Source organism: Eucyclogobius newberryi, unplaced genomic scaffold (assembly GCF_026437365.1).
Source record: "Eucyclogobius newberryi isolate DKJ021-1_F unplaced genomic scaffold, fEucNew1.0.hap1 SCAF_21, whole genome shotgun sequence".
NCBI classification, from domain to species: Eukaryota; Metazoa; Chordata; class Actinopteri; order Gobiiformes; family Gobiidae; genus Eucyclogobius; species Eucyclogobius newberryi.
Window position 1 is genome coordinate 8,121,545 of NW_027315846.1, and position 13,618 is coordinate 8,135,162.

Consider the following 13,618-nt stretch of genomic DNA (forward strand, 5'->3'; position numbering starts at 1 on the left):
CGACGATATCAATAATGAATGTTTAGAGAATGTACGAGATTTGATACAAATTGAAATGTCACAAAAAATGTAAAAATCACAATTTTAATTTATTATATTTTATTCATTTCCGATTTATTAATTTTCTGATTAAAACAATACAAAAAATGGCTTTCACTATTATTTTCCTGTACATAAAAGACACATCATTTAACACAACAATAATAATAATTATATAAATACTTTTCCATCCTCAAAAGTCCAAACTCTTCTTCAAACCACAAACCTTTACTGCCATGACAGAACATTAATAATCTGCTTTAAAGAACTTAAAGATGCACCATGTAACTTTTCTGCTGGGAAGTACATGGCACCTGCTTGTCTTTTTTTTATTCAATTACAGGTGTTTTGTGCTAAAGGAAAACCGACAGCTCTGACCTGTAACTTAACCTGCGTCACCTGCTTGTCTCCATGGCGATATATATACGTTTAATGCCATTTCAGGCAAAGCAAAAACGTTTACATGGAGACAAGCAGGTGGCGGACATTCAACCGGTAAAGTTACACACTGCAACCATAAGTGAGGCCTGTTTTGAGTACGTAACGTTTACTCAAAAAAAAAAGTAGTTTAGTCCGTCAACTATGGGCTTTCGGTGGGACAAGATGAATAGCATACGTTTGTAGTTACATGGAGTGATGATAGTACAATTCAGCAAAGTTATAATTGGAATAAACAAATCCAAGACAGTTCATCTGCAAATGGAAGCGTGTCAGTCCTAGTGTCACTTTGGTTACTACTACTCTACTTTTTACCACTGGGTTTTTGTACTTTCTTCTTGCCAGGAAGGAGTGTCTAAGGACAGGGAATGGTCCGGGGCAGTTATCCATTTGCTTAATTCCTGCCAACATCAGCTTTTGATTGTGTCTTTGTTTGGTTCTCTAACTTTCTGTCGGTTGAATCAACAATTCAGGAACGCCCACGGACGCAAAATAAACGTAATTGAAAAGTAGCACAGTATTCCTTCTGCTCTACATCCCTTCAACTGTTACACAATGTCGGTTTGATGTAGTATTTTAAGCCTGGTTGTCTTAAAATGTACATAATTCATTCCTCTTTGGTGTTTCTTGAGGGTTTCTTTGTTTAATTGTCGGATGGTTGGGATCAGTACAAAAACAGAGTTGTACTTTGAGGGATTTACCGGTGTATTTTCTGTCATTGATGTCCAGTTCTTTCAATCATTACGCTGTAAAGGAATTGATCCGACGCTTCTGCTAACAGTACAGCCTTGCGCACCTATCAACGCCGCGTTCGCCTTCGCGTTTTTTCCTTTGTCGCATTAACTCTCACGCCAGCTCCAAATGTCAAATCCATTTCGCACAGTGGGACTAAAATCGGGTCTGGTTTCAGGATTCCAAAAACACACAAGCTAATCCCTCGTCAACAATCAAACATAATTCCTCTGGGTTTGGGCCACACGTTCGCGGCGCTGCAGGACAGTAGTGTGTGCGTGTTTATGGAGTCATGCGGGGACCTGTTCAGACCGCGGACTTACAGTAGACGGGCCGCTCAAGACCAGATCGAGAGCAGATCGAGACCAGATCGAGAGCAGATCGAGAGCAGATCGAGAGCAGATCGAGAGCAGATCGAGACCAGATCGAGAGCAGATCGAGAGCAGATCGAGAGCAGATCGAGAGCAGATCGAGAGCAGATCGAGACCAGATCGAGAGCAGATCGAGAGCAGATGGAGACCAGATCGAGAGCAGATCGAGAGCAGATCGAGACCAGATCGAGAGCAGATCGAGAGCAGATCGAGAGCAGATCGAGAGCAGATCGAGACCAGATCGAGAGCAGATCGAGAGCAGATCGAGAGCAGATCGAGAGCAGATCGAGAGCAGATCGAGAGCAGATCGAGACCAGATCGAGAGCAGATCGAGAGCAGATGGAGACCAGATCGAGACCAGATCGAGAGCAGATCGAGAGCAGATCGAGACCAGATCAAGACCACGCACTGTTCTGTTCTTTTGACCATCAGAAAAGACCATGCAGCACCTAGAATCTACTCCGATAAAAGGTTCATTTCAAATCTGTTTCTCATAATGTGCAGACAACCTGTAGGTCCGACCGTATTTTCCGGAGTATAAGTCGCACTGGAGTATAAGTCGCACCAGCCAAAAAATGCATAATAGAGAAGAAAAAAACATATATAAGTCACACTGGAGTATGAAATGCAGTTGCAAGTGTGAAAATAACAAATAATATCACATATAAGTCACTCCGGATATATATAAGTATAAATGTAAGTATAAGTCGCACCCCGGCCAAAACTATGAAAAAAGGTGCGACTTATAGTCCGGAAAATACGGTATTTGCGGGACACTTTATCACGTCTTCCTTTCCTTACTTTACCTTAGTTCATAAAAATATATTCAGTGGCAATAACATGTTCTAAAGCTGTTCATTTTGGTCTAAAGCGAGTCGGACTTAAGCAGGTCTAAACAAGGACTCAATCTGAGCTGAAAAAGTCTGAAAACGAGACATATTACATAAAAATGACTGTTATAAACTATTCTCTCATCATTATTGTTATTCATTTGTTTGTTTACAGACTTTGAGTCCATGAAAAAAGGCACACGACTATAAAAACAAAAACATAAGGCAACAAAAGACAGAAGTTGTACCAGTGTTTCCATGAAAGGACAACACTACATGAGATTCACCAGCATCGACACAAGAGAGTTCATCAAGTCATTTAGGCGACGGATTAATTCATGAACCGGAATTCTCAAACGTGCCTGAGAAAAGTGTTTGCAGGAGCCTGACAGAACATGAGCTCGGCGCAGCTGGACCCGGGGCTTTTTCAGGAGCATTCTGAGTGCATCATTATAAAGCACTTTACCTTCTGCATCGTGGCCCTCTTAAACAGCATTCACACCACAATGGGGCCATATTCAAGGGTGCAGTACGTTCTCAACAGGTTTGTAATCTTACTCAAAGTCAGACTGATCCGTGCGTGTTTGAGGAATCCTGTGACTGACGCTCAGAAATTCCCGTTTTCACTTATCCCATACCTCAGCCCACTTGTTCTGTACATCCGAAAATGCATCCAAAACGTCACGTGGCCATTTTCAGTCGACAAGAAGGTGTGAACAAGAAGTCGATGGATGTTTTTCTATTATTAAGCCGTTCTCGGGTGCGTTTACACTTGCACAAGCGTAAAATGTAAAACTTGGAGTAAAATGGGACTAAATCTTAACAAGACCAGGACTGGAACTGGACGAAACCACATCCACGTCAGGACTAAACCGGGCTGAAAATAAAACTGATCAATATTTTGCTTTGCCATTGACAAAATCGAAAATAATGAGCTGCGTTTCATTTCAATCCTAAATATTTAAGGTCAGGCGTTGAGGATAGGTCCGTGTAATGTCCCCGCAGAACGCACAGACCCGCCGTGCGTGTGCGTAATCCCACGGGAACTGGCAGCGCGGCCACATTTTATCAGTGCGCCGCAGACAGGCACCTCTCGGGCCTCATTCAGAGCAACTGGATTCAGATCAGCCCACATTCTCAATGTCAAAGATGGTATAAATAGCCTGAACTGATTTGTGCGGCTCCTCTGGCAGATCGGCGGGTGAGGGGGGGTGAGGGAGGGAAGGGTGAGGGAGGGGAGGGAGGGGTGTGTGAGGGAGGGAAGGGAGGGGGGAGGGAGGGTGGGGGGTGAGGGAGGGTGGGGGTTGAGGGAGGGGGGGAGGGGGGAGGGGGGGAGGGAGGATGCACTGGTGACAGGGACAGTCGCTCGCAGACACTCACCCTCGCTATCAGTCCAGTCACGACTTGTTGATACTGTCTACCTTGAACAGTCCCTTGAGTATGAGTCATTCTAAGTAAGTAAATACTGTATTTTCCAGACTATAAGTTGCACCTTTTTTCATAGCTTTGGGAGGGGTGGCGACTTATACTTATAGAATTATACTTATACTCCGGAGCGACTTATATATGACATTATTTGTTATTTTCACACTTGTAACCTTATTTTCATACTCCAGTGCGACTTATATATGTTTTTTTTTCTTCTCTATTATGCATTTTGGGGCGACTTATACTCCAGTGCGACTTATATATGTTTTTTTTTCTTCTCTATTATGCATTTTGGGGCGACTTATACTCCAGTGTGACTTATACATGTTTTTTTTTCTTCTCTATTATGCATTTGGGGGCGACTTATACTCCAGTGCGACTTATATATGTTTTTTTTCTTCTCTATTATGCATTTTGGGGCGACTTATACTCCAGTGCAACTTATATATGTTTTTTTCTTCTATTATGCATTTTGGGGCGACTTATACTGCGGTGCGACTTATAGTCCGGAATATACGGTACATTTCATTTGTATAGAAGTCACAAAGTATTTCTCAAAAACACAGAATGAAATGATGAAACACAAAACATACAGTGAGCAATACACATACAACAATATACGGTCAAATCAGTCTGTAAAGCAACGGTAATTAAAAGGCCTGATAAATAATATGGTTTTGAGCTTAAAAGCAACATTTCACTTCTGAATAATATTACTTAAGTAAAAGCACACAGTTGTTGTTCAAGAAATTACTTAAGAGTAAAAAAAAAGTATTTGTGGAAACTGTCTGGACATAACATCTGATTTATAATTGGAAGTTGATTTAATTTATGGACAACAACTGAATTCATGCTAAAATCTCGTAATGTCAAAGGAAACGAACACAAGAAACACAAATGTTCAAATCATTCAACACAAAACGTTGTCGATTATAGACTTCATCCCAGTGAGAGGAGGAACCAAACCTGTTCTTCAAACAAAATGTAAGAAGGAGTCAAAGTATGCAGCCTGAAAAGTTACTCAAGTAAATGTAACTCAACACCTCTGACTGTCGCTAGATTAAGTCTTAAAATACTCCAGAGAGTTCGAGATCCAACATCACGGCCAGATATGAGATACTTTATGCATAAACTGTCATTTAAAAAGAAAAGAAAAGAAAGAAAAGCTTCTGGTAAAAACATCAATGTGACACTTTTAGTTTTATTTCCACATTCTGCCACATTGTTCTAATGTAAACTCCACAGGAAACATGCATTAACTGCTCGAAAAACATGCATTAACTGCTCGAATAATCACAATTAAACACGTAATTGGTACGTTTGAGCGTTCAGTTCTTAAACATATAACCACCTATTCCTGTTTTAAGTCCACAAAAAGCAAAAGAAACTAAATAGATCCGGTGGGACTGACATCTGCACAGACTGTCCTGCTGCGCCGCGTTAGCTGGCAAAAAAAACGGTAGCGTCAAAATACATTTGAATGAAGGCTATGTTTAGCATTTAGCGTCTTCAAATCCCCGTTGGTAAGAGAAAACTGAGTTATGACGACACAATCCCAATCCCTCTATTCAGGACTTTAAGCTCGCTGTGTTTTCCCCACCAAAAAGCTTTGAATTGTTAATTGCTATGGCAACGGTGCTATATTTTCATCCCTCCGAAACCCACGGGGCAATGACGACAAATGAGTAGTGGAATCCTTGCAGAAGTATACATTTGCTATTCCTGATTTAGTAAATAAAACTATGTATGTATTTTCCGGACTATAAATTGCACCTTTTTTCATAGTTTTGGCCGGGGTGCAACTTATACTTATATTTCTACTTATTTACATATACTTATACTCCGGAGCGACTTATACGTGATATTATTTGTTATTTTTCACACTTGCAACCGCATTTTATACTCCAGTGCGACTTATATGTGTTTTTTTTCTTCTCTATTATGCATTTTTTGGCTGGCGTGACTTATACTACAGTGCGACTTATATATATATATTTTTTCTCTATTATGCATTTTTTGGCTGGCGCGACTTATACTCCAGTGCGACTTACATATGTTTTTTTCTTTTCTATCATGCATTTTTTGGCTGGCGTGACTTATACTACAGTGCGACTTATATATATATATTTTTTCTCTATTATGCATTTTTTGGCTGGCGCGACTTATACTCCAGTGCGACTTACATATGTTTTTTTCTTTTCTATCATGCATTTTTTGGCTGGTGCGACTTATACTACAGTGCGACTTATATATATATATTTTTTATCTATTATGCATTTTTTGGCTGGCGCGACTTATACTCCAGTGCGACTTACATATGTTTTTTTCTTTTCTATCATGCATTTTTTGGCTGGTGCGACTTATACTACAGTGCGACTTATATATATATATTTTTTATCTATTATGCATTTTTGGGCTGGCGCGACTTATACTACAGTGCGACTTATATATGTTTTTTTCTTCTCTATTATGCATTTTTTGGCTGGTGCGACTTATACTCTGGTAAGTAAAATACGGTAAGTACTACAGGTAAATCCCACAGCTTTGTATTGAAGAGCCGGAGCTTGTTCCCCAGGCGCAGCTTTGTGGTCAGCCAATGCTCCCGACAGGTTGATCCAGCAGCATTGAGGGATGGGTCAAATGCAGAGGACAAAATTCCCCTAGAGGAACAATGACCTTAACCTAACTACGTTGTCTCCGCCGCTGGTCACTCCGCCGCCGGTCACTCCGCCGCCGGTCACTCCGCCGCCGGTCACTCCGCCTGTGAGAGCGATTTGCATCATTTGTACGTTTAAAATGCAATCTTTGCTTCGGTTTTAGTTTCTGTGCAAAGTCAGAGCAAATCAAAGGAGAAGGAGACGTGTTACTTAACGCAGAGGAGAGTTGCATCATGTAGGTGAGCACATGCAGGTTTTGGGGGTGGAGCCCGAGGGTTTTGGAGAAGACAAAGTGAACCATGGTTTAAACACAATGATATTCACTCTCTAAATACATAAGCAGATACATGTACATAGAACATAACGATCTGCCCGATCAACTCCTGAAGCAAAAAGAGGACAAACTATACAACTTCTCTCTTCTCTTTGTGTCATTATCTATCTTTTCCTTCTTTTTTTTTAATCTATCTTACTTTTTTTGATCTGGTTTGATTTTTTTTAATCCATTTTACTTTTTTTGATCTATCTTTTTTTTATTTATCTTTTTTTTATTTATCTTTTTTTGATCCATCTTATTATTTTTTTGATCTAGTTCAAACATTTTTTATCTATTTATTTTGATCTAGCTTAATTTTTTTTTTTTTAAATCTATCTCATTTAAAAAAAAAAATCTATCTTAATTAGGGATTTTAAGATTATTAGGTTAATTGATAATATAAGCATGACATTTTTAGAAGACTTTTTTTTTTATTCATCTAAATTTAGCCTTTTTTTTAGCTCAATTAAAAGGATGAGCAAAATTAGGTCATTTTGCTCATCCTTTTCTCAAACATTTCTTTTTTAATCTCGCTGTTTGTGTGAAATGAACCATTCAGAAAGTTTAATTTCATAAAGCAGGTCATATATTGAGATTTTATTGATGTTTCGGTCGTGATGTTAATGATGGCGTATAAATGTTTATTCTCACAATAATCCAACAATAAGTCCCACAGTGCCCTTTCAAACTGGCCTGTAAAAAAGTCTTAATCGTCCAGTGCCATTGTGTCATTGAGCTCGACACTTCCCTCTCATACTGTGGACGGACGGCACTTGGTGTAGAAAGAAACTCATTTAATGGATAATTCATTTTGCAGTTGATTGTTTTAATATCAATTGATTGAGTTAATATAAAATGACACAATCAATCAATCAATCAATCAGAATGTATTAAATTACATAAAAATACTGCTCTGCTCACTTTGCACTTGCCACTGTAGACCATAATACTGTGTCTAGTGTCTAATTTCGTTACTTGATTTCCATTGGCTTAATTGGGTTAAAATACCAACTTATCATTGAGCAGTAAAGAAGATTAAAGAGACATCTGAGAATTAAGAGCAGCAAAAGTTCTCCAAAGTGCACAAGACTTCTACACACACAAGAAGAAAGGTTGAGCTGAAATTAGCATTAGCATTAGCCTGTGTCATGTTATTTTCCATTTAAACAGTTCACGTTAGAACAAATACATTTCAAGTAGATTCAGTTGAAACCCCAAATTTGTGTTGAACCAGTCCAGAAAATGAATTGTTGAAAGATAACACAGTGTATTTATATATAGCTTGGGCGAGATATTGAAATTTAAATTATGTTGTTTTGTAGATATGCACAATTGTTGATGTAGACTTTCAAATAAGGGAAACAAGTTATATGTCTGCTCTTTTGTGATTCAATTTGACTTTCAAATAAGGGACTATGTTATATTTCTGCTCTTTTGTGATTCATTTTGACTTTCAAATAAGGGACTATGTTATATTTCTGCTCTTTTGTGATTCATTTTGACTTTCAAATAAGGGACTATGTTATATTTCTGCTCTTTTGTGATTCATTTTGACTTTCAAATAGGGAAAAAAGTTATATTTCTGCTCTTTTGTGATTCATTTTGACTTTCAAATAAGGGACTATGTTATATTTCTGCTCTTTTGTGATTCATTTTGACTTTCAAATAGGGAAAAAAGTTATATTTCTGCTCTTTTGTGATTCATTTTGACTTTCAAATAGGGAAAAAAGTTATATGTCTGCTCTTTTGTGATTCAATTTGACTTTCAAATAAGGGACTATGTTATATTTCTGCTCTTTTGTGATTCATTTTGACTTTCAAATAGGGACAAAAGTTATATTTCTGCTCTTTTGTGATTCATTTTGACTTTCAAATAAGGGAAAATGTTATATTTCTGCTCTTTTGTGATTCATTTTGACTTTCAAATAGGGAAAAAAGTTATATTTCTGCTCTTTTGTGATTCATTTTGACTTTCAAATAAGGGACTATGTTATATTTCTGCTCTTTTGTGATTCATTTTGACTTTCAAATAGGGAAAAAAGTTATATTTCTGCTCTTTTGTGATTCATTTTGACTTTCAAATAAGGGAAAATGTTATATTTCTGCTCCTTTGTCATTCATTTTTACATTTGTCTTATAATCAAACCTCAACTAACACATTTAAAGACACATTTCTACTAGATTGACATAACATAATCTCAAAAAAATCAAAAAAAAATATGGCCCACACCTAACTTTTCACTGCATTCACCCTGTCATGGTCTGGTCCTGGTTCAAGCCCAGTTTAGTCCCAACTCTGTGTCCTATTCTCGTCTTAATCCTCATCTTTTCCAAGTTTAATTCGAGATTCGTTCCAAGTATAAAGTCCCAATGCTTAAGTCTGAACCTGTTACACGTTCCAAAAACCAAACAAGAAGTGCAGTTCAGACAAAGCATCATATCAGCATCTCTCAGCCGCTCGTCTCATCTTCTTCTTTACCCCGTGCCCGCCCCGTGATTGGCAGACGGGTTTGCTGATGCGCGCGGAGTGGGACGTCGGGTTCAAACGCAGTCCAACCAATGAGCGCCGAACCCTTTTCACGTGTGTGTGCGCGTTAACGGGCTGCATCACGGGCGCAGCATTACCACGGAGCGCATCAAAGTGCTGTCAAAAGGGGAGAACTGGGATCTATAAACGCCGCTGCATTGCTATGGAAACTGCCAGCTCACATCGAAAGCGGATCCCGTCCTCCGCTCTGACAAAGGCAAACACCTCCAGCAGAAATAACCTGGCGCATGCGAGAACAAAATGTCTCCTCTTCATCGCAATATTGACTCTCGGGTTAAGCAGCAAATCGATGTGGGACACTTCGCTCACTGCGGCGCCGGTGTAAACAGTCATTTCGGTGTCGAGAGGTGACAAGAGAGCGTGAATAAAGTGACATTGTGGGTGAATTTGAGATGTAAATCAAAGCGAAAGCCGGTAAAATATTACAAAAGCATCAAAACATAAGGAATTTTCACGTAATTTTGCTCAATTATCGAGAAAAAGACAAGTATTTGAGTCATGATTTAGACTCTTCTTGATCTATTATTGATGTGCGGACAAAAGATTAGATTAGACTCATTATTTATTCGTAATGTTTTGTGTTTTAAAAGAATCTGCAGTAGATTAGATGAGACGCCGGACCAATTTTCCAGCACAGAATTTAATTAACTGTTTTCTAGATTAAACAATCGCTGTAATTGATTTTGAGCAGTAATTGTAATAAAGGTTGACGTGTATTTAACGGAACGACCCTTCTCATTTAATTGTTGTAAAATGTATCAAAAATAACTGTTGGATACATGGTGAATTAATGTAATAACTTGATATATACTGTGTGTTATTGAGAGATATAGACTCGTTCTCCAACGTATTATGTTCTAGTCAACACAGGTATTTCCGGACTGAAAATACATCACATGTTTCCTGATATCTGATGCAGTATATAGCAACAAATAGTACTTTATTCCATTGTTTGTCGTTTAAAAAAGAACATTTCTGTGAATAAGGGTCACGGTCAGGGTTACTACACGCGTCTCTAAAGCGTTTACAAAGATGAAGGAGGAATGTACGTTCAGAACCAAGCACAAATAGATGTATAAACAAGCGTGTTTTCAGAAAAAGTAGGTCATACAACATCACATTTTAAAGGTTTACTCAAAACCTCAACAAACTATCAGGAATTACAGGACTTGGGACCTCAAAAAGTCTTAAAAATAGCATTGAAAGGTCATGAAACTAGTGTTGGCATTCAGATTCTTGAATGTGATGATATTATGCTCATAGGTGGATCCAAGAGGCAGTAGTTTCCTCTTATGGATTTCCTCTATAGATTTAACATGTTATAATAACTACACTTCTAATGTCCGTAGTAAAAAGACTTAATTCATAATGATAAAATGTATGGAGAATGATTCGGGCTCACATAATCACCTAATCATTATCATGATCTTTTTCATTTGAATTGAGTAAACGTATGTCATCATAGTTTGCATTATGATTGTTTTGTGTTGCAATAAATCGCCAAACCAAGTTCCTAGTTTGACAATGGCAATACAACCTTTTTCTGATTCTTACACCAAAGCTCTTGAATGTAGCCATAGTATATTTATATATGTAACTTGTACATAAACTTTTTTTAAAATCATTAGGCCCGAGCGCCACAAGCTGGCGAGAGGCCTTTTAGTCTCGTAAGGCCGTGCGAAGCACGGCTACGAAAGTGCGCACGTAGTGCGCACGAAATCGAGCGCGAGGCGCTCGCCCACTTCCAAACACTCACTAACGCACTCCTCCACTCACGCACGCCCCGTGCATACTAATTAGTTGTAGGAAAATGGAACATTACCGTTGTAAACGGGCGAAGCCCGTGCAAAAGTTCGCACTAAACGAGCACTTTACATTGGGATGACGACCGCGGCCGTCATCCCCATATAAAACACTCATTTGCGCTAAGTAGCTCACGAATACGTTCCCCATCTCTTGCATGTTCCGTGCATAAAAGCATGTAATGCAAAAATTGAACATTATTACTGTATAGAGGGCCAAAAACCCGTCAGTGACCAGGGACCCACACCATGAGGTAGGAAAGCGCGAGCGAGTATAGTTTATGATATTCGCATCAGAATATTCTTCTTCTTCTTCTTCTTCTTCTTCTTCTTCTTCTTCTTCTTCTTCTTCTTCTTCTTCTTCTTCTTCTTCTTCTTCTTCTTCTTCTTCTTCTTCTTCTTCTTCTTCTTCTTCTTCTTCTTCTTCTTCTTCTTCTTCTTCTTCTTCTTCTTCTTCTTCTTCTTCTTCTTCTTCTTCTCGGGACCAACCGCCCTGTTTTTCACCCAGTGAACATTGACGAAAAGTCACAAAAATTTGCACACCTCTAAAAATCGTGCCTCTCTACATTCTGGCTATTTCCCTTTTCTAAAATAAAAAAAATTGGCGCGTCAGCGCCCCCAAATGTACCAAAAAAGCATTGAGAGATAGGAAATGACCCCAAAAAAATCTGATCGTAGAATCATGAAATTTGGCGCAGAGGTAGATGGTGACAAGAGAAGTAAAAAATATTATTACAGCAACGCCGTCCGCCCAACCAAATGTCGGCCATATTGGTTCAAAAATGGCTAAGCATGACTCGGGAGTTTTTCCAAATGTCGTACTTTTACGAACTCCTCCCAGGGCGTTGGCTCTAAAAAGCTGAAATTTGGTGAAAATGGTACTGAGGAGTGGGACATCAAAAGTTATCCAAATTACATTGATACCTGTCACGGTCTCTGTGCGGCGAAGCCGCAAACTGTAGCAAGAATTTCAGAAATCTCCCAAATTTAACATTTCTGCCGTTTGCGCAGATAAAGTCCGAATTGCGTCAAATTAGAATCAGTTGTTAAACTCTTTGCCCTAAACCTACTTGAAGTGAAATAAATTTATTTGGAGCCACAGCGCCCCCTACAGATTTTATATGGAGGTTAAATATTTAGTTTTGCGAAATTATATGAAATTTGACACACAACTCAATTTTGGCATCCCCATCAAAAAAGTCAATGAGACCCATGTCATAATTGCTATGGCTTTGCCGTAACGATGACCGAAACCTTACCTTTTATTTTTTTATCAGTTTATTATGTTGTAAGTCATTTACCTTGTGGATCAATAAAGTCTGAGTGTAAATCTAACTCCCTCAATTAATTAAGTAAGCCTTAAGTGAATTAAGTCTTTGTTCATGCTTTTACAAACCAAATGAATGTGTAGTCACTGTATTATAAAGTGGCACTGATTATGAAAGGAAAAATCCACAAGTGATACATTAGTGACCGCGATACAAACAGCACATCATCAACATAACATATACAACCATTTAACTTAACTTCATTTATTATTATAGCCCTATTGATTGTCATTTGAAACCAATCCATACAGTATTAAAAAAAAACATGTCAAGAAGGCCATACAGTCATGATTGTATTGTATTGCTTTAGCGTGAGTGGATCCACGCTCTTCCAGTTGGACAATAGCTGCGGCTCGATTGTGTGGACGTGGCCTTTAACTGTCTGTGCTCAGAGGAATGTGAGGAATGAGAGTGAGATCACCACGAGCGCTGGGGCCGGACGGCGGAGGCTTGGCCCCGATCCTGAGGACAAAGCTCCGTCTCTCTCTCTCCTGCCACTCCGCAACGACAACAAGAGCTACAACGTGGACTTTTCGCCTTTGTCCACGGCTGTTGTCGCTTTATTTTGAAAAGACATGATTAGGGACAGTTTTGTGGACAGGTTGAGCTAAAACACAGTTAAGATTGATACCGTATTTTCTGGACAATAAGTCGCACCTTTTTTCATAGTTTTGGCCGAGGTGCGACTTATACTTTATACTTTACTTTATAGCGACTTATATGTGATATTATTTGTTATTTTCACACTTGCAACCGTATTTCATACTCCAGTGCGACTTATGTTTTTTTCTTCTCTATTATGCATTTTTTGGGCTGGTGCGACTTATACTCCAGTGCAACTTATAGTCCGGAAAATACGGTATCTTGCTAAAAATTATAAAAATGTTATGGCAAAACAGCAATTTTTTTAGTTTTATAATTTCACTTCCTGTTTGTAAATGATCTATTATCTATTGATCTAATGTCACTTTTTAAATTCGACAAATGAGAAAATATATCACAGCAACTTTATTTTGTTGAATTAATGTTTAGAATGTGAAAAAAGTTGTTAATTTTGTCTCAATTATACATCAACTTTGACCGAGTCCCTAGTGTGATGTCACTTCCTGTAATTTTCTACAGTTTTTTC

The 13,618-nt window shown here is 38.5% G+C and overlaps 1 protein-coding gene across 2 annotated transcripts in view; it reads right to left on the reverse strand.

Moving 5' to 3' along the window:
* The window catches only part of LOC140371108 (mitogen-activated protein kinase kinase kinase 7-like), a 298,187-nt gene that overhangs the window by 268,891 nt on the left and 15,678 nt on the right, over positions 1-13,618 (reverse strand). The window lies entirely within an intron of this gene.